Consider the following 24,753-nt stretch of genomic DNA (forward strand, 5'->3'; position numbering starts at 1 on the left):
GAGATTGAAAAGGATCCTAAAGGGAGCGGGAAAGAATCCCCTAATTATCCTTCATGTGGGAACAAATGATACAGCCAGATTCTCGCTGGAAAGTATCAAGGGAGACTATGCTAGGCTGGGAAAGACACTTAAGGAAATTGAGGCTCAGGTGATCTTTAGCGGGATCCTTCCTGTTCCTAGAGAAGGGCAACAAAGGTCTGACAAGATTATGACTGTCAACAGATGGTTTAGGCAGTGGTGCTATAAGGAGGGCTTTGGGATGTATGGCCACTGGGAGGCATTCACAGACAGAGGTCAGTTCTCTCGGGATGGACTTCATCTGAGTAGGGAAGGAAATAGACTTCTAGGATCGAGGCTGGCACAACTGATAAAGAGAGCTTTAAACTAGGAATTGGGGGGAGATGGATGGGAGATGTCCAGAAAATCTCCACGCCAGATTTTAGCATTGAGAGGGAAAAAGATGAAGTAAGAAAGGATACAGCCATGGGTAGGAGAATGTATATAAGGAGCGAGGGCGGTGTGGATACTAGTCTAATAGGTTATACTGGCTGTAGAATGACTGTGCCTAATAGGGTACAAAATGTGAGCGAGTCCAAACAGCAAAAATTAAGATGTTTGTACACCAATGCAAGGAGTCTAGGTAACAAAATGGAGGAACTAGAGCGACTGGTGCAGGAAGTGAAACCAGATATTATAGGGATAACAGAAACATGGTGGAATAGTAGTCATGACTGGACTACAGGTATTGAAGGGTATGTGCTGTTTAGGAAAGACAGAAACAAAGGTAAAGGGGGTGGAGTAGCATTGTATATCAATGATGAGGTAGAATGTAAAGAAATAAGAAGCGATGCAATGGATAAGACAGAGTCCGTCTGGGCAAAAATTACATTGGGGAAGAAAACTAGTAAAGCCTCTCCTACAATAGTGCTTGGGGTGTGCTATAGACCTCCGGGATCTAATTTGGATAGAGCCCTTTTTAATGTCTTTAATGAAGTAAATACTAATGGAAACTGCGTGATCATGGGAGACTTTAACTTCCCAGATATAGACTGGAGGACCAGTGCTAGTAATAATAATAGGGCTCAGATTTTCCTAGATGCGATAGCTGATAGATTCCTTCATCAAGTAGTTGCTGAACCGACTAGAGGGGATGCCATTTTAGATTTAATTTTGGTGAGTAGCGAGGACCTCATAGAAGAAATGGTTGTAGGGGACAATCTTGGCTCAAGTGATCATGAGCTAATTCAGTTCAAACTAAATGGAAGGATTAACAAAAATAAATCTGCAACTAGGGTTTTTGATTTCAAAAGGGCTGACTTTCAAAAATTAAGGAAATTAGTTAGGGAAGTGGATTGGACTGAAGAACTTATGGATCTAAAGGTAGAGGAGGCCTGGGATTACTTTAAATCAAAACTGCAGAAGCTATCGGAAGCCTGTATCCCAAGAAAGAGGAAAAAATTCATAGGAAGGAGTTGTAGACCAAGCTGGATGAGCAAGCATCTTAGAGAGGTGATTATGAAGAAGCAGAAAGCATACAGGGAGTGGAAGATGGGAGGGATCAGCAAGGAAAGCTACCTAATTGAGGTCAGAAGATGTAGGGATAAAGTGAGAGAGGCTAAAAGTCGAGTAGAGTTGGACCTTGCAAAGGGAATTAAAACCAATAGTAAAAGGTTCTATAGCCATATAAATAAGAAGAAAACTAAGAAGGAAGAAGTGGGGCCGCTTAACATTGAAGATGGAGCGGAGGTTAAAGATAATCTAGGTATGGCCCAATATCTAAACAAATACTTTGCCTCAGTCTTTAATAAGGCTAAAGAGGATCTTGGGGATAATGGTAGCATGACAAATGGGAAGGAGGATATAGAGGTAGATATTACCATATCAGAGGTAGAAGCGAAACTGAAACAGCTTAATGGGACTAAATCGGGGGGCCCAGATAATCTTCATCCAAGAATATTAAAGGAATTGGCACCTGAAATTGCAAGCCCATTAGCAAGAATTTTTAATGAATCTGTAAACTCAGGAATAGTACCGAATGATTGGAGAATTGCTAATATAGTTCCTATTTTTAAGAAAGGAAAAAAAAGTGATCCGGGTAACTACAGGCCAGTTAGTTTGACATCTGTAGTATGCAAGGTCCTGGAAAAATTTTTGAAGGAGAAATTAGTTAAGGACATTGAAGTCAATGGTAAATGGGACAAAATACAACATGGTTTTACAAAAGGTAGATCATGCCAAACCAACCTAATCTCCTTTTTTGAAAAAGTAACAGATTTTTTAGATAAAGGAAATGCAGTGGATCTAATTTACCTAGATTTCAATAAGGCATTTGATACCGTGCCACATGGGGAATTATTAGTTAAATTGGAGAAGATGGGGATCAATATGAACATCAAAAGGTGGATAAGGAATTGGTTAAAGGGGAGACTGCAACGGGTCCTACTGAAAGGCGAACTGTCAGGTTGGAGGGAGGTTACCAGTAGAGTTCCTCAGGGATCGGTTTTGGGACCAATCTTATTTAATCTTTTTATTACTGACCTTGGCACAAAAAGTGGGAGTGTGCTAATAAAGTTTGCAGATGATACAAAGCTGGGAGGTATTGCCAATTCGGAGAAGGATCGGGATATTATATAGGAGGATCTGGATGACCTTGTAAACTGGAGTAATAGTAATAGGATCAAACTTAATAGTGAGAAGTGTAAGGTTATGCATTTAGGGATTAATAACAAGAATTTTAGTTATAAGTTGGGGACGCATCAATTAGAAGTAACGGAAGAGGAGAAGGACCTTGGAGTATTGGTTGATCATAGGATGACTATGAGCTGCCAATGTGATATGGCTGTGAAAAAAGCTAATGCGGTTTTGAGATGCATCAGGAGAGGCATTTCCAGTAGGGATAAGGAGGTTTTAGTACCGTTATACAAGGCACTGGTGAGACCTCACCTAGAATACTGTGTGCAGTTCTGGTCTCCCATGTTTAAAAAGGATGAATTCAAACTGGAGCAGGTACAGAGAAGGGCTACTAGGATGATCCGAGGAATGGAAAACTTGTCTTATGAAAGGAGGCTCAAGGACCTTGGCTTGTTTAGCCTAACTAAAAGAAGGTTGAGGGGAGATATGATTGCTCTCTATAAATATATCAGAGGGATAAATATAGGAGAGGGAAAGGAATTATTTAAGCTCAGCACCAATGTGGACACAAGAACAAATGGGTATAAACTGGCCACCAGGAAGTTTAGACTTGAAATCAGATGAAGGTTTTTAACCATCAGAGGAGTGAAGTTTTGGAATAACCTTCCAATGGAAGCAGTGGGGGCAAAAGATCTATCTGGTTTTAAGATTCTACTCGATAAGTTTATGGAGGAGATGGTATGATGGGATAATGGGATTTTGGTAAGTAATTGATCTTTAAATATTCAGGGTAAATAGGCTAAATCCCCTGAGATGGGATATTAGATGGATGGGATCTGATTTACTATAGAAAATTCTTTCCTGGGTATCTGGCTGGTTAATCTTGCCCATGTGCTCAGGGTTTAGCTGATTGCCATATTTGGGGTCGGGAAGGAATTTTCCTCCAGGGCAGATTGGAGAGGCCCTGGAGGTTTTTTTGCCTTCCTCTGTAGCATGGGGCATGGTTGACTAGAGGGAGGCTTCTCTGCTCCTTGAAGTTTTGAACCATGATTTAAGGACTTCAATAGCTCAGACATGGGTGAGGTTTTTCATAGGAGTGGGTGGGTGAGATTCTGTGGCCTGCGCTGTGCAGGAGGTCGGACTAGATGATCAGAATGGTCCCTTCTGACCTTAGTATCTATGAATCTATGAATCATTAAATACGCTTGCTTTTAAACCGTGTATTATATTTACAAAAGGTACACTCACCAGAGGTCCCTTCTCCGCCTTCTAGGTCTGGGAGCCCGCCTTCAGCGGGTTGGCAGGGTACTAGATCCAGGGTGAGAAACAGTTCCTGTCTGTCGAGGAAAACGGTTTCTCCACTTGCTTGCTGTGCTTCAACCTCCTCCTCATCATCATCTTCCTCGTCCCCAAAATCCGCATCCCTGTTGCATGAGAGTCCATTGATGGAGTCACACACACAGGGCTGGGGTAGTTGTAGGAGCATCCCCTTAAATGGAATGCAGCTCATCATAGAAGCAGCGTGTCTGGGGCTCTGACCCAAAGCGGCCATTTGCCTCTCTGGTTCTTTGGTAGGCTTGCCTGAGCTCCTTAAGTTTCATGCGGCACTGCTGCAGGTCCCTGTTATAGCCTCTGTCCTTCATGCCCTTGGAGATTTTTTTCAAATATTTTGGCATTTCGTCTTTTCGAACAGAGTTCTGATATCACAGATTTGTCTCCCCATACAGCGATCAGATCCAGTACCTCCCATTTGGTTCATGCTGGAGCTCTTTTGAGATTCTGGGACTGCATGGTCACCTCTGCTGAAGAGCTCTGCATGGTCACCTGTGCTGATCAGTTTGCCATGCTGGCCAAACAGGAAATGAGATTCAAAAGTTCTCAGGGCTTTTCCTGTCTACCTGGCCAGTGCATCTGAGTTGAGAGTGCTGTCCAGAGCGGTCACAATGGAACACTCTGGGATAGCTCCCGGAGGCCAATACCGTCGAATTGTGTCCACACTACCCCAAATTGGACCCAGAAAGGTCAATTTCAGCACTAATCCACTCATCAGGGAGGAGTACAGAAACTGGTTTTAAGAGCCCTTAAAGTCGGAAAAAATGGTTTCGTGGTGTGCACGGGTGCAGGGCTAAACCGATATAATGCTGCTAAATCCGACCTAAATTCGTAGTGTGGACCAGGGCCAAGAGAGCAAAAAAGTCTTCTGCATTTCCTGAGAAACATTCTGCCCTTCAGCCTACAGTAATGATAAATTAGTAAAAGCTGGTATGTAAAACCAAAGGAATATTGGAATCTGCAGCCTGATCTCTCTTAAACACATATATGTGTTTATATGTTTCTATTCTCTCTCTCTCTCTCTCTCTCTAGTTTGAAAAACAAATCCGTTCACTTTTTCTTTAAAATGTTAACAGTTAAAACCAGGTTTCAGGTGAGCTACAAAAGATGCTGCTTCCCCAGACCTGTTCAAAACAATAACAGTAGCCTAAGTCTCATTAAGCCAGATGTTGAAGCACAAAGGAGAGGGGAAGGATAGATTCACAGAGATAAGAACAAACGTGCAGAGGCCAGGATCTGGAAGGTCATGGAGACTGAACTTTCTTAAAGCAGAGGTCCCCTAGGTTAAGACTGAGTCACACTGCCCAAGCAATATGGAGAATCTTGCTCTATTGATTCCTTTGCTGTATATTTTCTGTGGTCAGATTTACAGAAGTCTTCACTCCCCAGGTCTGTTCAGCTGTTGTCTTTTACCTAAATTTGCTGAGCAGTTAAGAAACCAATTTAGGCTTTTCTTCTTCCCCCTCCCACCTCCTTTTCTAAAGCTCTTTCTTTCATGGGCCTGCCTCTACCAGCACATCACCGTGCAGTGCACAGACTAAGAGTCAAGAGACATGGATTTTGTTCCTGGCTCTGCCATTACCTTGCTTGGTCACTTAACCTCTCTCTCTGTCATTTTTCCCATTTGTGAAATGAGGGTAACATTTTATTGATCAGCTTGCTAAGGTGCTGTTAGATTAGAGATGACTTAGCTCCCAGAGCTAAGTATTTAATTATTATTAAATATATTTTAAAAGAAATAAGAAAATTCAAGTAATTCAATTATAGGCAACTTTATGAGGCTGAAGTTTCCATTCAACCCAATGGAAAGACTCCCATTGACTTCAATGGGCATTGAATCACCAGGTCCATGGATGGAAGAGATGGAAGCTGATTTTTAACTGTGAGAATATTTAGCATTAAGCAACTGACCCGAATCACACTGTAGAAGGCATTACGTGGTTTTCATTTGTTTTGTGTTTTTTCAACATTGAAAAAATTAGAATTAAGTAGGGTTATATCATGGTCTTGTGGACTGACATAATCAGCATGCCTAGTCCCAACTATGATTTGCTAAATCAGGGAATCCAAATAAGATCATTTCTCTCTTAATTAACAACATGTTCTAACACCCTCTTTTTTCCTTTTAAAATCCTCCCTTACCCTCTGGCTTAGGCTGTGACAGGACTTGGAGGAGGATGTTACGAACAGACTCTGTTGTGGCTTCTGAGTGTGTGGAACTGCAGCGTCTCCATAGCAGCAGGAACCAAGTGTGTACCAACTAACAGTGAGGCTCAGGAATAAGGGAACGAATGTTCCTGCAGTGGTAGAAATGTGGGTACCCCTACCCAGGTGAGAGGACTGAGCATAGACAGGAATGCAAGCCAGAGACATGGAAAATAATGAAAATCATCAACTAAAGTGGGTTTAGTTCAAGATGTGAGTTGAGTCAGTTCTTTATCTGAACTGCTTTGCTCATCCGTGGTTATTACCCAGTTACATTATTATTAACAAAACACTGATTCAGACCAAGACTGAAAACTTCCTGTCCAGAGTTTCTCAGAAAGCTTCTGTTCCTCGCATTAGCCGGCTATTTATTACACCCAGTTTACCTACTGAATGGACTCTCAAGGTAGATACCATCATTCTCAACCAATTCAGGAGACCATTATTCCACTAGTAGGAATCTGCAGTTCGATCTAGTCTCATTTTGGGCCTGATCTAAAGCCCACTGAAAATAGTGGAAAACTCCCATTGACTTCATTGGTTTTTGGATCCAGGCCCTTATCAATTCATTATGATAAGAGTACATCAAAAAGACCCAGTTATTAAAAGTTTTATGAAAAGGTCTGAGGAATGGGAATTGTTTTAGAGAGTCAGGATCAAATGGCCTAAGCACAGAACTAGGTTCAGCAAGTTCCCAAGTTCTTATCCCAGGTTTAATATTGACTCCTAATTTGGGTTTTTGGCAAGTTCATCAGTAATGATTTTTTGGTCTAGGGTGAGTGAGAGAGAGTCAAATAGCTTCGGTTTTTGATCCAAAAATTGCCATTTTGACACAGTACCATTTTGTGAAAACATTTGAAAGATTTTGTTTTTGAATGAATGAAAACAAATTTCAAAACCTTGAAAGTTGCATGAAACATAACTGTCATCCTCTAGACAGCTGTAATTATTACTTACCTAAATATCTACCACACAGAGCTGTTATCAGTCTCAATCAGGTAATCTCTGCAAAATGCGTTATACATACGTACATCACTCTATTATTACTTTAGTCAGTGTATCTTTTATGGCAATTCTGAATTTGCAAAATTCAAGGTCAATTTCAAAGCTCATTGAAGCCATATTTATATTAGAATGCAAGCTGACTGAAGTTCATGTTTATCATCATCATCATCATCACCAGTTATTCCTATTATTTTAGTACCACTCAAAAATGCTAGCGATTTTCCAAAAGCAGGGTCCCCACAAAGCCCTGCCTCAGAAAGTGGTAGGATTTGTACCTGTCCAAACAAACTGTCCCCAGTTAAAGATATTTTTGAAAGTTTAAAAAGAAAATTAAAATGAAGTGCTGTGTTTAGCTAGAGCTGACTAGTGGTGTTTGCTGCTTTACAGTTATGATGAACAATAAGAGAGATGAATTGAATTAAACTGGTGATATCAATGCTGTGCTTTTTGCTTATAAAACTAGCTATTCACTTTCCCCCTTCTAAAGGGCCGGCTCTACAGTTTTTGCCACCCCAATCAGTGAAAAAAACTGCCGCCATGGACGGCAAAAGGGAGAAGCTGCTGCCAAATTGCAACCATGGCCGGAGGAACTGCTGCCCCAAGCACCTGCTTGGAACGCTGGTGCCTGGAGCTGGCCCTGCCCTTCTATGCCTAAAACAGGATAGTAGCATGTCACTTAACAAAAACATTACATTATTTTATATTTTTAATGCAACACCATAAAATAACCTTATTCTTCTGCACAGACTCTTTAGCATGGCCGATGGACCACATGAAATTATGATATTTATTGGTGATAATGGCCAAAACTGAGAAGCATCTGTTAATTTCTCTTGTGACTTTATACATCTGTTAGCAACCATTGGTGTGGTTTGATTAAGGAACCTGTATTTTGCCTTGCATATGTACTGCACAGTACACTTCATCTTCTTTATACAGTTTACTACAAAGCATCTCTTCCTGCTACTTAAAATAAAACACAAAGAGCCAGATCCTCAGCTGGTGCACTCAGCATAACTCCACTGAGTTCAGTGGCTCTCAGCCAATTTATACCCGCCAAGGATCAGGTACCAAGATATTATTTTGTAGTTCATGCCTGAGACAGTTTTTTTAAATAATAGCAGAGGAGTATTTGTCAATTACAACAAAATGATCAATCTCCTTGTCTATCACAATGAGATTTCACTTGGTTAAAGACTAGGAGAGTGCAATTGTTTCACCTCTCATTCTCTTTAATTATCTTGCCTTCCCCACAGTCTGACTGCAGAGACATTTACAGCCATCAGACATAGTCTGCCAGACTTAGGTGTTATGGACTATGCCTCTAGGGATCATAACCATATGGTATTTTAGGAGAGGACACAGTTCATTTCAGAGCAATTTGAATAAGCAGATTTCTTTTCTTTATTACACCATTGCATTTGGCGGCAACCCACCAGAGGCAGATTCTCTGCTCTCAAAGGACTGATCTGCCCACTCTGTCCATTTAACAAGACGTTCAGCTCAAAAAATCTAGTCGCTGATCACACATGTGGAGCAGATGTGCGAGCATGCGTAGCAAAATAAAAAATCCCAACAGTGGACCAGGGGAAATGTAGCATAACTACTGAAAAACGGTGACACAAAAGCTCTGATTCTGAAATGGTGGGTATTGTTGCTTTTTAGGGAGTATTTTTCTTATAAATCCTTCTTAGGGGGAAAAAAGCATATGCTTCCTTTATTATTTTTCTTTTTGGACGTGGGGGAGTGTTATTCATGTTACACTGATGTAGCTTCTTTGTTCATTTTCACAGCCTTCTCCTTAAAATGATATAATTCCAACTATTTTGACCAGACTGTCTTGGGGCCCTACCTCTCAGGAACTGAGTGCTGGAAAACTTCCATTGGAAAAAAATCACCCATTTAAAAAAGAGGATATCAGAAGTATACATCCTTTTATCCATGCCCTACAGACTTGCATGTAAGGGGAGAGCACCAGCTGTTTTCCTCATGGTGAATAAGGATTACTTGGGGAAATCTGACTTCCTGTTTTTACATGGACAGCTACATTGTTGCATAACCAGTTAATTTTGGTTAGGTCAATAGAGCAAGTTTAATTATTGGAACTTTCCTTTTTCGCTCAAGCTGCATACTGTGCGTCAGAAAGAGAAATTACTAGGAAGTCAGAACTGTGTACAGTAGCTGAAATTTTCATCCTTAGTAAATGGATGGATTTGATATTCCTTACTAAATATATCCCCTCTTTTCATAAATATAATAATTTGGGGAAAATGTTTGCTATATTATGGTATTTATACTGGGAAATGCTAATGATTTAATATCTCAAAATGTAGTGAATAAAAATATTGTGTGAAATTTAAAAATTAAAATACCCAGAGCACTCGTGAAAGCGAGACACCTCCTCAGCTAATTGTAAAATTCCCCTCAGCCTCAGTCTAGCAGAGCCCACAACAATGAAATTCAGAGCATCCTCATTCATGGGTATGCAAACATGTTTATTAACAGGAGGCACTATCAAACACACAGCCTTCCATTTGTGGTTCTCAATATAAGGACAACCACTGGTGGCAATTCAAAATATTAACAAATTCTAGATTGGACTGCATTAGAAACAAAGTGTGGTTCTTGCTATTTGTGACAGTCCTAATTTTCTTTAAATCAAGCTCTTATTATTTATTTTGTCTTTCATTTCAGTGACTAGATATAATCTTTTTCTCCAGTTCATACAGTATTGTAAGTTATTCTGGATTTCTAAATCTTGGTTTTGGTTAATGCATCAAAGGACCCTATTTTCACCAGTTTCTCATAATATACATGTACCCAGTTGTATGTTGTTACATAACTTCAGAATAAAGCAATTAGATCATTCTAGATCATAGTATCTATTTCTGTGTTTTCAGTATAGAAATATTACAGTGGGAAAAACCCACTAGTATTGTTATATGGATGGATGGGTGTTTTTATTCAGAGTCTTGTTCTTAATAAACATCCCAAAGAAAAACATTCAACAGCAGCAGGCAGTAATAAAGAGGCAGAAAATGGCAAAACCACAGTTCTAAAGGAAGCCTATATGAAAACACTGGTTGTGTCTTCCTGGTTACAGAAAACAAATAGAACTGTTCAAAGTGCTTGCCAGCAAGGGCCTGCCAAATAAAATATTGTTTTATGAAGTCAGGAAAAAACTAATTTTAAAGGTTATTGTAGGTTATTTGTGGTCACGTCTTGAATGCATAAAATATGATGTCATTTTGAACCCTTTGCTATTTTTGTTTTAATCCTATAGGTCTTTGCCTGAGACACTATCTCAGCCACTGCAGAAATCTAAAAAGTGGTGTTATTGTTAAATACATACAAAAGCCTGTCCTACAAAATGAATAGAAAAAAATCCAAGCCAACAAAATGCAAGTACACATCATACCAGATCAGTCTTACCGCTGCTACAGTATATTCATACTATAAAATAACTCTGGAGAAAAGGATCACCACACTAATAGTAAACTTGGATCAGAAGGTTGCAAAGAGGTTTTCCAAGTGCTTCATACATAAAGTTTATAATATGGTATGATTCTCTTGGATTATATGTCATATTAACACTACACAAACTATCCTTGATAATCACAGGTTTCAGAGTAGCAGCCGTGTTAGTCTGTATTCGCAAAAAGAAAAGGAGTACCGGTGGCACCTTAGAGACTAACAAATTTATTAGAGCATAAGCTTTCCGATGAAGTGAGCTGTAGCTCACGAAAGCTTATGCTCTAATAAATTTGTTAGTCTCTAAGGTGCCACCGGTACTCCTTATCCTTGATAATGTCAGCTTAACCTCACTAGCATATCAATATTGTGGATGTGATAATTATCATCATTGGGGTAACCTGTCAGCACATGTTGCATGCCTGCCTCTGGTCTTCAGTAGTATAGGCTTGTCTGGCTTATCTGAAAAAGTAATACCAGCACCAAGTGTAACATATCTAGATGAAAGGGGGAGGCATTTAAAGTTTAAGTGAAAGTTTAAGGAGGCATTTGATTAAAAGAAGATGACAGTAAAGGATAAAGTCTGTTTGTCACCACCAGTCAAAGCTAAAGTTGTTCCTACTTTTCTTTTTTAAATTGTAAGTTCTTCAGTATATGGAGCATTGTACAGCAGCTAGCACAACAGGATATTGATCCTAATTGCAGCTTCTGGGCTAATTAATAATAAACAAATAATTCCTCTATCTTCTATTGTTTCCATAAATATCATAAACCACAATTTGAGGTCCTGATCCAAAGCCCACTGACGTCCATGGAAAAGCTCTTACTGACTTCTTCATGCTTTAAATCAACTCTTTATTCATCCCACTGAGAGATTTCCATATACCACTAACCTGGACCTGTTGGTTACCTCACATTCATCTGTAATTACCGCTCCTAATATGGGTCAAAATGAACCTGAATATGTAGAACAGACTGCCCGCAAGAGGCTAGGCATTTGACTTTCAGAGATCTAACTGTGACATAGTGAAATGTGACTGAGCAGCTCAAGCTAATGCCCTCTCTTTCTACAAAGGAGCTAAAGCTGAGGGGGCTGCTGCCCCTGTGATGAATTAGGCTAAACTTAAGTTTTCCAGGAAAATAATTGTTCCAACACAGAGTAACAACACATGCCTTGGGAAAAAAATGTATGCACAACTTTTAAAGTGATATTCTGTTTTCACCTGGTATATAAGAAGTCTATAACTATGTTATGTTGTTCCAGCAGATACACCTTGGGAAAATCCCCCAGTGCTCAGGACCTACAGGAAATATAGTTGCTTAGTCTTCTTATATCCTGCTTCCAGGTACGCTCCTTGGCTTGCTTCTGGCTTCAGATTCACAACTCTTTTTTCTGCAAGTGAGAGTCAACCAGAGCAAATCCATCTCCCTCTCTTTCTGTTTTAGGCAACAGTAATGAGCTTATCACTGTAGTATCTCAGAACCAGCTTGGACAAACTGATAGGCATCCTTCTCTAAGTAAAGCTTTCTGTCATAGTGGCTTCAAGATATGAATCATTTAAAGGGGAGCTTTGTGTCACTGGACTGTTATAACAACAGATGCAAGTCAGTCTGGTGGTAGAGCACATGGGAATGTTTGCTGAGTTATGGTTTCACATAAATATTCTAGAACAAAAGAATGGCCCTGTTTGCATTCCAGGAGACTCGGTTAAAATCCTGAGGTTCTTCCACATCCCTTTTCTGTTGAAGAGTGGTCTAGAAGAATTTCTACTGTTCTACCAAATTTTCTCTAAGGACTTAGTTTTCCAGCAAGGTTTTGCTGAAGACAACACCAGTTCCCTGAGGTGTAAGCATACACTGTTGGTCAACATCATTTCTCTGGCCAAGCAGCTCTTTTGAGTTCTAGTTAGACTTACACACACACCCCTACTAAGCAATGAGTCACACCTGAACACTTCCACTTCCACAGGCTGTTAGAATATGGACACACGTTCCTTTGCATGTGTAGCTTCTGGCCCAACTATTCTAGTCTCTGTTCTTAAGAAGTAGTCCCACTCTTTAATTTAAAGGGAACACTACACAGGGAGTCCTCAGACTTACGACACAGTTCGTTCCTCAGAATTGCATTTGTAAGTCGAAACATTGTAAGCTGAAACTGCCTTTCCCATAGGAATCAATGGTATGAAGAGGGGCTTGGTTCCTGAACCAAGGCTTGATACACTATTTTCACCACAATAACCCAGATTTTTGTACTAAATGAATTATAGATGACTAATGTTGCAACATCAATGTATGTACTGTACACTGTATTTTGTAAACTGTGGGAGATGGAGACTATCAAATGTTCTAAGGAAGAATTTGTCAATGGAAGATAGCAGAATTTGGCAGAGCATAAAGCTACCCCACGGGTCATGAGTAACGAAGTAAACAAGATTATATACAGGTTGGGAATTTGGCTACACTACAAAGCTAATAGCATGAGAAGCGACTTCTAGTTTCCAGCACAGCAGAATAATGAAACACTAAGATAAGGACATTGGATAATGAATTGTAAAAAGGATAAACAACTATCGTATATATATATATATATATATGACTGTATAATCAGAAATAAAATGCTTTTACCAGCAACTGTCTCAGTTGTGCTGCAAGCCAGCCTGCTAACAGTGACAAATGGTGACCCCGACGTGATAGGAATTCCGTGAGTTCGGCACCTCGTCCGGAGTAAGAAACAGCAGGGACCGCCGCTGCCGGTGTCCTCAATTTAACGGAGGAACCGGGACACCCAATTGAGGCGAGGGAGCTCCCCACTATTAAAGGTGAGCGGCGGGGGACATCTCTCATAATGGGAGTCGCAGCATCTGCAGATGAGAAGGCCGTATTCAAGGTCTTAAGCAATCTGCTCAGTAACCAGGAAGAAAAATTTTCCCCGGAAGCTCTTCAAAAACTGCTTCGGTGGGGAAGGCGACAGGGTTTTTTGGTTACTGCGAAGAATGTATTTGATTTTTCGGTATGGAAGGCGTTGGGGGAGGACATGTGGGATTCAGTGGGTGTTGGGAATAAAGAGGCTATTGCGTTAAGCCCTACCTGGCGAATAGTTCATCGAGCCGTTACAAATGCGGCGGCTCAGGCTGGAGCCCATATCGCGCTACGTGAGGTCTTGGGTCGCCCCCTAAAAGGGTGTTCCCGGCCGGGCGCGAGACTTTTTTGGGAAAACAACACCCACGATCCCCTTGGCACCCCCAGAGGCTGGTGAAGTGCCACTACCTGGAGATGGCGATTGCTCCGGTAATGAAGAACCAATGGCAGTGGATCAATCGGTTTCAGAGGGACAATCTCCCCAGGGCAAGGTTGTTTCTGTGCCTGAGAGATCCGGGCTATATCCTTCAGTAGAGCATCCTTCGGTTTTACCGTCGGCCCCTGTTGCACCGGTTCGGATTACTGATTTGCCTGAAGGGGGAGAATTTGGTGACCTGACGCAGGAACAAATAATTCGCCGTTTGTACAAGGAGGGCAGTAAGGCTCAGCAGATAATGGATGAACTGGATCGAAAGGAGGGTAGACCAGCGGGATCATCACAGTCACAGTTATTGAAACTGCTACGGGATCAAGGCATACCAGATCCTTCGCAGTGGCCTTATGTTTGCAAATTATGCGGATATTATGACTGTACGGAACATCTCACATAGGAAGGAGCCTTGACGACAACAGCAGAGGAAGACTACTGTAAACTTTTGAATCCTATTACGCGACCGGTCCGACCAAAGGCAAAGCCTCCGCCGCCTGAGTACTCTCCGGTCAAACGAGAACAAGGGGACAGAGGGAGAGGGGTGATTTGGAGAACAGAGGGAGAAAGGAGAGAAGGATCCCCTGATCCGATTAAGAGGTGGCATGGGTTGATAAAGGATGCTATTATTGAAGGGGAGTTCTTGGATGCTATGCCAGCTACGTTCCCAGTTTCAGTATCACAGACCGGGGCTAGAACATGGGTACCATTAGATTGGAAACTAATGAGGGAAGCCCAAAAGGCTATTATGGCATATGGGCTAAAAAATCCTTATGTACAAGCATTATTGGAGCAAATGTTTTCGGGGCAGGCTATGTGTCCTTTTTATGCACAAAAATTTGCTGACATGCTATTAACACCCACACAGAAATTGTTATGGAAAGATTTGTGGAAAAAGAAGGCTTAGCATGCGGTAGTGACTAATTTAGATAAACCCCAAGGCGACCCTCTCCAGGCAGCAACATTAGACATGCTGTTGGGAGAGGGGCGATTTGAAGATCCTCAGGTACAGGCGCGATTGGTACCCCAAATATTACAACAGTCTCAACTTCTAGCATTGGAGGCATTTAAGGAGCTCCCTGATTTGGGCACCCCTTCACCCCCATATTTAAAAATCACGCAGGGTATGGGCGAATCCTTTGCCCTCTTCTTGGATCGTCTAAGAACGGCATTGGATAGGGCCCCTAATTTAACACCGGAAGCCCGATCGGCGCTAGGATTAGATTTAGCTCTTCAAAATGCTAATCCTACATGTAAGAAGATATTGGTGACTTTGCCAAAATCGGCCTCCCTTGTCAATATGATTGAAGCCTGCACTCGTGCCCCCTTGGTGGAGGAGGAGGATAAGGCAAAGATTTATGCACGCGCCTTGGCGGTAGTCTTGAACACCTCCAAGCCGAATTGGCGAAAGGGAAGGGAGGGGGCGTGTTATCAATGTGGTATGATGGGTCATTTAAAACGAAACTGCCCAAAGAAAAGGGCACAAACGCAAAGCGGCTCACCCCCTGCCCCTTTTCCTGGGACCTGTAATCGATGTGAAAAAGTCGGCCACAGGGCCACGGAATGCCGCTCTCTGTTTAAAAAGGATGGAACCCCATTGCAGGGGGCGGGAAACACCTCGCGGAGCGCCAACCGCAGGGTGTGAGGACAAACAATACTCCGGCTGCTTGGATGGCCTCCGCGGGGCAACCGCCGGCAGTGCCGGAGTTGATTTGGCCTCCGCCACCGACTTTACATTAGAGAATGATGAGGTAAAACTTGTCCCTTCTGTGGCCTCTGGACCGCTGGGGCATGGGCTAAGTGCGTTATTGATTGGCAGATCATCTTCTTCCCTTAGGGGGCTCTTTGTGCTTCCTGGGCTGATTGATGCCAATTACACAGGGAACATAGGGATTATGGTACGGGCACTTTGCCCGCCCATTACGATTATGGCCGGAACGAAAATTGCACAGCTAATACCTTTCTGTGCAACTGTTCCCTCTGCATTACCTCAGGTGAGAGGGACCAGTGGGTTTGGGTCCTCAGACTCTACACCACTGACGACAGCATTTGTTCTATCAATCGGAAGGGACCGTCCTACGCGTGTAGTTCAATTCAGAGGCCAAGATGGCTTTTCCTTTGAGCACCGAGTTCTTATTGATACAGGAGCGGATGTTACGGTGTTGCCCCTGCATGCATGGCCATCGGCATGGCCACTGCAGCCAGTAAACACACTCCTTCAGGGTATCAGTGGGCAACGTAATCCCATGTTGAGTGAATTCTTTATTAACATTACTGATGTCACTGACCATACATTGATGGGGTCGGTTCGCCCTTATCTTGTTGATACAACTATTTGGTTATTGGGGAGAGATTGTTTAAGTCAGTGGGGAGTCACGATTAGCTCTCCGCCTTTCTAGTAGCGGCCACTGAGGAGCGGCCAACCCTTGCATTATCCTGGCGTTCTGATGAGCCGATCTGGGTTGCTCAGTGGCCGCTGCCAACAATTAAGCTTGCAGCGTTAACAGAATTGGTGGCTGAACAAGTAAATCTCGGCCATCTGGAACCCTCCGTTAGTCCATGGAATACGCCTGTATTCACTATTCTAAAAAAATCAGGGAAATGGCATTTATTGCAGGACTTACGTGCCATTAACGCCATCATAGTCGATATGGGCTCCTTACAACCTGGCCTACCTGCCCCGTCTTTGCTCCCATCTGAATGGCCGTTACTTGTTATTGACTTAAAGGATTGTTATTTTACCATTCCTTTGCACCCAAAAGACAGAGAACATTTTGTCTTCTCTGTCCCGACAGTAAACCATGAGGCTCCTGCCCTTCGATACCAATGGAAGGTTTTGCCTCAAGGAATGAAAAATTCACCCACAATCTGTCAACTTTTTGTTGCATGGGCTATTCACCCTATTCGAACAAGGTATCCCCACTGGAAAATATATCATTATATGGATGATCTTTTGTTTGCGGCTCCTACAGCCTTTGAACCCTCTGTTATTACATTGATTACTTCCCAATTAGCGCAAGCAGGTCTTGTAGTGGCCCCGGAAAAGGTTCAAACCCAACCTCCCTTTTTATATTTGGGTCTTCGGGTTACTGATCGTACAGTACGCTCTCAACATTTAACATTTTCACCTCAAGTCCAGACACTATATGATGCTCAGAAATTACTGGGTGAACTTCAGTGGCTCTGCCCACTTTGTGGTATCACAAATCATGATATAGCCCCTCTCCTTCCTCTATTAGAAGGGGGGAGAAGTCCCGGGGATAAATGACAATTATCAGCACAACAGCGGGAGGCATTACAACGAATTGGTCAAAAGGTTGGAAATGGTTATTCGGGCAGATACAAAGAAAATCTGCCCTTTGTGGTAGCAGTTTTTAGTTTGGATTCAGTATTGGAAGCATTGTTATTTCAATGGGATGAAAAGGATAGAGATTCGTTGATAGGGTTAGAATGGATATTTCCACCCTGTAAAAATATACAGACGGTGACTTCCAGAGTTGAAGCTATAGCTTTGTTAATAATGCAAGCACGAAAAAGAGTAACTACCATGACAGGGACTGATCCGCACCAGATTTTGTTACCCTTTTCCAAAATGGTTATTACACAGTTGTTGATGCATGATACTATGTTCGCCATTGCCTTAGCTGATTATCAAGGCCAATTGAGCTGTCACTACCCGCCCCACCGTCTCTTTTCCTCCCCTCTGCAACTAGAAAGACACCTTATGAAGCAGAAAAGACCGGTAAAAGGAATAACGGTGTTCACTGATGCGGCGGGACGAACGGGAACCGCGGGGATGGTATGGTGGGATGGATGTGTTTGGGCCCATAAAAAGATTATTAGTGAAGGATCAGTGCAGATACTAGAACTTTTGGCCATACCTATGGCCTTTGAAAATTGGAGCAAAGAACCACTCAATGTTATAAGTGATTCCAAGTATGCTGTGGGCTTGGTGAATAAGTTGGAGAGAGCGATGCTTGGAAGAATTCACAACCCTAGATTACAACAAATACTTTTGCACCTTTGGCATCGACTTGATGGGAGAAGGGACAGATATTTTGTGGGGCATTTAAGAAGCCACACGGGCCTACCGGGATACTTAAGTATAGGGAATGAGCAAGCAGACACACTAGTAGGATCCGTGGTGGTACCGAATCAATTTGAGCAAGCCTGTCTATCTCATGAGTTCTTCCATCAGTCGGCAAGAGCTCTTACTCGACAATTTTCCCTACCCATATCTCAGACCCGGAGTATTGTGGCCTCATGCTCAGAATGTAACAAACTAGCCCCTGCTTTTCCTATTGGGGTCAATCCCCGAGGCTTAGAAGCATTAATATTATGGCAATCAGATGTTACTCAATATCATCCGTTTGGAAAACAGAAATATGTTCATGTATCTATAGATACTTTCTCTGGGGCTATTTGGGCCATGCCCCATGCTTCCACCAGTAGCAAAGATGTAATCAAACATTGGCAGGCATGTTTTGCAGCGCTAGGTGTGCCAAAAACAATAAAAACAGACAATGGAGCTGGGTATCTTGCTAGGCGTACGCAAGCCTTTTTGCAATTGTGGGGAGTAAACCATAAAACAGGGGTGCCAGGGAATTCGACAGGCCAGGCCATTGTTGAGTGCACTCATGCTATTTTAAAAGGAATGTTAGATAAGCAATCATGATGTGGGGAGGATGCTATACTGCAGACTCCCGGTGGGCGACTAGCAAAGGCTATATATGTATTGAACTGGCTCCAACCTATTAACGCTGTTGATAACGGTAATAATGTTCCAATACAAAAGCATTTAGGGGGAACAGGGATGGAAAAGGAGCAGGAAAAACCAAAGGTAAAGTGGTTCGATTATGCCTCTTAACAGTGGAAAGGACCGGTACCGTTATTAACCTGGGGTCGGGGTTATGCTTGTGTCTCCCTTGACGCAGGTCCTCGGTGGATACCCGCAAAGTGGGTCCGGCCCTGTATTACAGAATCAACGAAGGATGAAACTACTGCTTCTATGGATAATCCTATGGCCGCTATGGCTAGTCTCTTCTCTGCTTACACGCATTGATCCCCGTCAGAACGTATGGGTCACCTGGACGAATCAGACAGGGCAATCTTCATTTTGTTTATCTATGGCAACACCCGCGGACCCTTTTAGTACGTGCCTTATAGGTTATCCGAGTATAGATTTAAATGGATATCGAGAGTACGTTAGCAATGATAGTGTTCTTCGCTCAAGTGATTTTAATGATACTAATATTAATAATACTTGTTATCGATTATATAATGGGACACCAGGGCAACAGTGCCCAGGGGTTGCTTGGAGTTTATGGCAAGGAACGCTAATAAATTTATTAAATCAATCACTGCTTAACCCACCCCAAGAACTCACATTATTAGGATCCTTACCCGCAACAATAAACGATACTCATAATCATTCAATGGGGTGCATTGAATTAGGTGGACAATTCCATGTATTGTATTCTCAATATGGGTGGAAAATGAATGCTTCTGTGTTTTCTAATATGCAAAATATTACGCCAATTGCCTCCTTTGTGGCGGGAAATTATTGTCAGCAAGGAGGGGCCAACCTAGGCTTACAATTGCCGCAAAAGGGTATATGGAATAATGGATCAGCAAAGGCATTACCACCAGGGACTTTTCTTATTTGCGGAAATCGCGCATGGCAGGGTATCCCTAGTTTTCCCATGGGAGGGCCATGTTATTTAGGCCGCTTGACACTGTATGCACCTAACCGTAATATGATTAAACACCAAAGCCATCGCACTAGGCGAGCATTGGAGGACTTTACTCCTGATTGTAAGGATACAATAACCTTTTGGGATACTCCTTCAAAAATATTTGCGGCATTTCTTGCCCCTGGTGTTGCTAGTGAAAAGAGTTTAGTTGATTTAGAGAAATTGGCTTGTTGGAGTATTAAGCAATTTAATCTAACCTCAGAAATATTGACTGCTTTACTAATGGGTGTAGATAGTATTCGTCATGCGGTATTACAAAATCGTGCTGCAATTGATTTTTTGCTGTTAGCCCATGGGCATGGATGTGAGGATTTTGAAGGTATGTGCTGCTTTAATTTGTCTGACCATTCTCATTCCATCCATGAATTACTAGCACGGTTAGAACAAAATCTTCATAAATTAGCAAAGGAAACCAGTCCCTTATGGGATTGGTTGTCTAAATTTGGATGGCCCGGCTGGCTAACTTCGTTGTTGCATATTATAATAATAATGGGATTTTGTATTTGTATTTTTTGCTTATGTGGTCCTTGTATAATCCAATGTATGCGTTGGGCTATATCTCACATGGTTTCTGCTGCCTTTAAAAAACAAAAAGGGGGAGGTGTGGGAGATGGAGACTATCAAATGTTCTAAGGAAGAATTTGTCAATGGAAGATAGCAGAATTTGGCAGAGCATAAAGCTACCCCACGGGTCATGAGTAACGAAGTAAACAAGATTATATACAGGTTGGGAATTTGGCTACACTACAAAGCTAATAGCATGAGAAGCGACTTCTAGTTTCCAGCACAGCAGAATAATGAAACACTAAGATAAGGACATTGGATAATGAATTGTAAAAAGGATAAACAACTATCGTATATATATATATATATATGACTGTATAATCAGAAATAAAATGCTTTTACCAGCAACTGTCTCAGTTGTGCTGCAAGCCAGCCTGCTAACAGCGACAGTAAACAGCATTAAAATAAACATATAAACTAACATATGCTACTCAGACAGCCAGGGAGAACGCCGCACATGCTAAGCCTCAGCCAATCACTGTTCAAGCTTTCTGATTGGCTGAGCCCGGGGCCGGGAGCCAGTCAAAAACAAGTGACAACCTTACTGGGCAACAAGCTACCCTGCTACCTCGAAGCCAATCAGAAACGACCCCTTCCAGCTCCATACCAGTATAATGCAACCAGGAAGTGATTTCAAGTGAACTTAATGCAAATCGAGCATCGTAAGGACCAAACGGGCAGTCAATTGAAAAGTGTTGTAAGCGGCGTCCAACGTAAGTTGGGGGGTTGTAAGTCTGAGGACTCCCTGTATAGACCCCATTTAATCAGAGCTTGATCTTGCCTGTGCAGAGAATAAACAGTGGGTGAGACCCCCCTAACTCTCAGAGTTGCAGCACCAAACTGACAGTCCTGACAGTGACAGTGGGAGGGGAGCTAATGCTGTTTTAATTCACTTTTCCACCCTTGCAATTTGAAGATAGTCTAAGGATTGAAGCAGCATCCAGATTAATTTACGCAGCCCTGGAACCCTGTCTAATGGTTGCCTGGTCTATGGGCCACAGCACTGCCCAGATTTTCACAATGCTATGTGCTGCTGCCATACCTCTGGTATATACCTTACATCTGGGCTTTTAAGGAGGTCCTTGGAAGGACAGTCTTGGGCTGTCTCTGCAGTGCCTACATAGGGGAATCCTCCCCTAGTCAGATCTGGAGCTTTTAGAGCCCCTTTAAACTTCTCTGGCCTTTATATCCATATAAAGGGGCTGGAGCAGGTGTGAGAATCTCACCTAATATTTCTTACTTGTAATTGGTATTTTTTCAAAATCAATCTCTAATACTCTACCATTCTTTGTCTTTCTGTTTTATTGCCAGTTGGCATTAATGATGCTATTTCTTTATTATACTGTCATACTTATGAGAGAAATCTCCTGAGCACAGTTTCTATTAATGTCTTATTGTTTGGACTTTCTGGATAAAAGATTTTCACTGTAACTAAGCTTGATTATAAGCTAAGGCTCTTATTCCTGTTACAAATTTCATTCCACCCAGGTGTCTCCCACCTCCCAGCTTGTAAATATTTCCCTTTATAATAAGTGCTGTGGGATTCATGTTTGGGAAGCCAATGGGGGCCTTGAGGCAATTTGTGTTGCTGCTCAAACATTCTGCTGTTCCTTTGGTTACTCAAGCCTGTTCCAATGTGATGTGACCAAAACCCCATTCAAGTAGAGATTGACATTATCCATTGAAGAAATATCATTTACAGTAATAAAATTGTCTAATCCACCGATTGTCCCCTGATACCAATATCTAGACTATAGCAATGGTGTGTCATGCTGAGTGGGCCTTCTGAGCAACCACATTTAGATTCTCCTTAAAAGAGCTTGTTTCAGGTCACCATTCAGTTCCATCAGCTGAACCTTTGATCTGTTTCTAGGGACACTCCAATCATCTGCTCTATCACATTTAAAGTATGATTCCAGAAGCACTAGACAACATCACATTCCCACTGAGCACGAAAATGCGTTCCTGCTTCTACGTATTCCCTCCAGCAGATAAACTGGATTAATGCTTTTTTCTAATTCACCTTTCAAATAAAGGAGGCTTATGGATAGAAATACATATAGGTATATCTATTTCTATATATGCCTTACAGATAGAAAATTGAATATTGGATGTTTACCTTCCCCCATAATAAAATAGTGATTGTCACATAAGTTTCTTGCAAGATTTGTTGGAAGTCAATACTTATCAATCCTAGATCTTCCTGCTCGTAGGTCAGCCTCTGACCAGGTGACCCCAAATATGTAGAGGCCTTTGATTTTTGTGGTTTCTGCCCCTAAAGGTGGAAGAAATGATTTGGCCCTATATTTTGACAAAGCAGATCTGAATGTATTTTGATATAACATCTAAAAAGCACACCATTTTTACTACAGGGAACTTTCCTTGTAAAGTGAACAGCTTTGTAATTCATTACATCTCCTTTCCTGGATAATTAGAATATTTGTTCTCTCTATTGCATGCTTTAGGGAGGTACAAATGAAAAAGAAATGCTGCAAGGCTGAAAGAGAAAGCCAACAGAGATGGGAAACATGGGTTAGCCACTTCCATTGCGAGTTTAGAGAGCCCTATTTTCTATTTCTAGCTTCTTCTGGGTAGTGCTTGCAATGCAGGGGGAGTTTGAGTTCTGCTCCCCCCAAAAAGTGGATAGTATGTAACAGAAATGCAGTTACATGAAAACCACAGAAACAGAGGATTAAAGAACTCTTTGCCTCCCTTTAAGAAAATTTAGAACCCCTTGAAAGGAATCTAATGGCTTGATCTTGTACAATGCTAAGCACTTTGGCTCCAATCTAGCACAGTATTTAGGCACATGAATACTCCCATCAAATTGAACTATCTATTCATATGTGATCCTCCTAATCATTAATGGATTTTCATCCACCATTACCATCTGAAGGTAAGGAAGTATTTTCCCAATTTACAAATGGGGAGCTGAGGCAGAGAGAGAGAGAGTAAATGATGTACACAAGGTCATACAGGAAGTTTTTGGCAGGGGGGACTTGAACAGAGGTCTCCCAAGCTCAGTGCAGTACCTTGTGCCTTAGACCATCCTTTCCCCCTGTATGCTGCAATGCTTTGGTGGAGCAGGCCTCGTGCTGGAATGCAGGACCTTGCAAGAGTGAGCATAAAGCATGGAACAAAAGGGAGACACAATCAGAGAAACTGATTATGAAAGTCTGTTGACAAGGGAACCCACTGCTTGATTCCACACATGCTATTGTTTGAAGAACAGCCACATCAGCAACCAGTTGTAACTCTGCAAACAAATCACAAACGGGGTAGCACTGAGAGGCACCTTAGAGCTCTCAGTTTGTAGGACTAACCAGAATGAGCTGTCTGGCAAACTGGGTAAAATTCAGATCAGGTAAAATTGCATGTTGGGATCTACCTGCATTCATAAGTAGTGGTACTATAATGTTATATTTCTCAAATGCATGATAGCATGGGTCCTATAATGATTAACAGAGGCTTTTGGAAAATAATAACACTGAAAGGTGTGGTGTATTGAAAACTGTGTTAAAACTACAAGCTTTCACTTCAAGTGTAAGAAGTTTCTGGGTCCTGCTTGCAGGTTAGGGGGCTCTGTAGGGAAGCATGCAAATTGATGCAATCTGGTTCTTCAGCAGCCTTTCTGAAAAGAGACAGCTTAGAGCAAGATGGGGTAAATTGAGCCTCTCTGCTTTGGGGTTCTTGTATGTTAGGGTTCTGGAGTGTAAGAAATAAAGCAGTGTTACTCTCTATACTTCTGGAAAAAGTATTTTATGATCTATCTAACTTCTCTGTTTGTATGTCGTTATAATAACAAAAGCCATGACTAGGAATATCCTGTGAGAAAGCTGTGGGTTCTTAAACTGTATCATAGTGTGGAGCACAACTTAATAGAGAGCTTGTCTTGTGGACTATTTCTTCTGCTATTCATAACCACACAAACTACCTTTTCTCCCATTTGCAATTGTACACCATCCCTCTGGAAACGGCAACAATTGCTTCTATGAAAAAATAATTTCAGAAAGGATTTATTTGTAGAGTTTTGAGTAGCTGGAAGCAAGGCACAGAGTCGGCACTATGTGACCAGACAACTCTCCAGGGACAACCAGCTAGTTTTGTGAGGGCCAGGTGTAAGCAACCAGCATGGGACTTTTAAAAGTCAGCGACTTTTGAGTTCTACTCTGGGCCAACACTGAAGTAGGCCAAAGGAGACCTAGGTTCAGTACCTAGCTCAGGCAGACTTTCTGTATGACCTTGGGTAAATCACTTAGTTTACCCGGTGCCTCAGTTTCCCATCTGTAAAATGACTATCCTACTTCCCTGTTACACTAAGGTGATGTGAGAATTAGAACTCCATTTTTAACATATGGTTGTGACACAGTGCAGTATTTTTCACTGAATGAATCCGATGATGTGAGCTGTAGCTCACGAAAGCTTATGCTCAAATAAATTTGTTAGTCTCTAAGGTGCCACAAGTCCTCCTTTTCTTTTTACAGTGCAGTGAGTTACAGGTTGAGC

The 24,753-nt window shown here is 41.9% G+C and overlaps 1 long non-coding RNA gene across 1 annotated transcript; it reads left to right on the forward strand.

Annotated features, from left to right (window-relative positions):
• The first annotated feature begins 12,771 nt into the window (after positions 1-12,771).
• Positions 12,772-20,657, forward strand: LOC122458537. The gene is made up of 3 exons (XR_006278579.1): positions 12,772-12,957; positions 14,107-14,112; positions 20,638-20,657. It is a non-coding gene; the product is annotated as an uncharacterized LOC122458537 (long non-coding RNA).
• The last annotated feature ends 4,096 nt before the right edge of the window (positions 20,658-24,753 follow it).

Source organism: Dermochelys coriacea, chromosome 2, assembly GCF_009764565.3.
Source record: "Dermochelys coriacea isolate rDerCor1 chromosome 2, rDerCor1.pri.v4, whole genome shotgun sequence".
Lineage (NCBI taxonomy): Eukaryota > Metazoa > Chordata > Testudines > Dermochelyidae > Dermochelys > Dermochelys coriacea.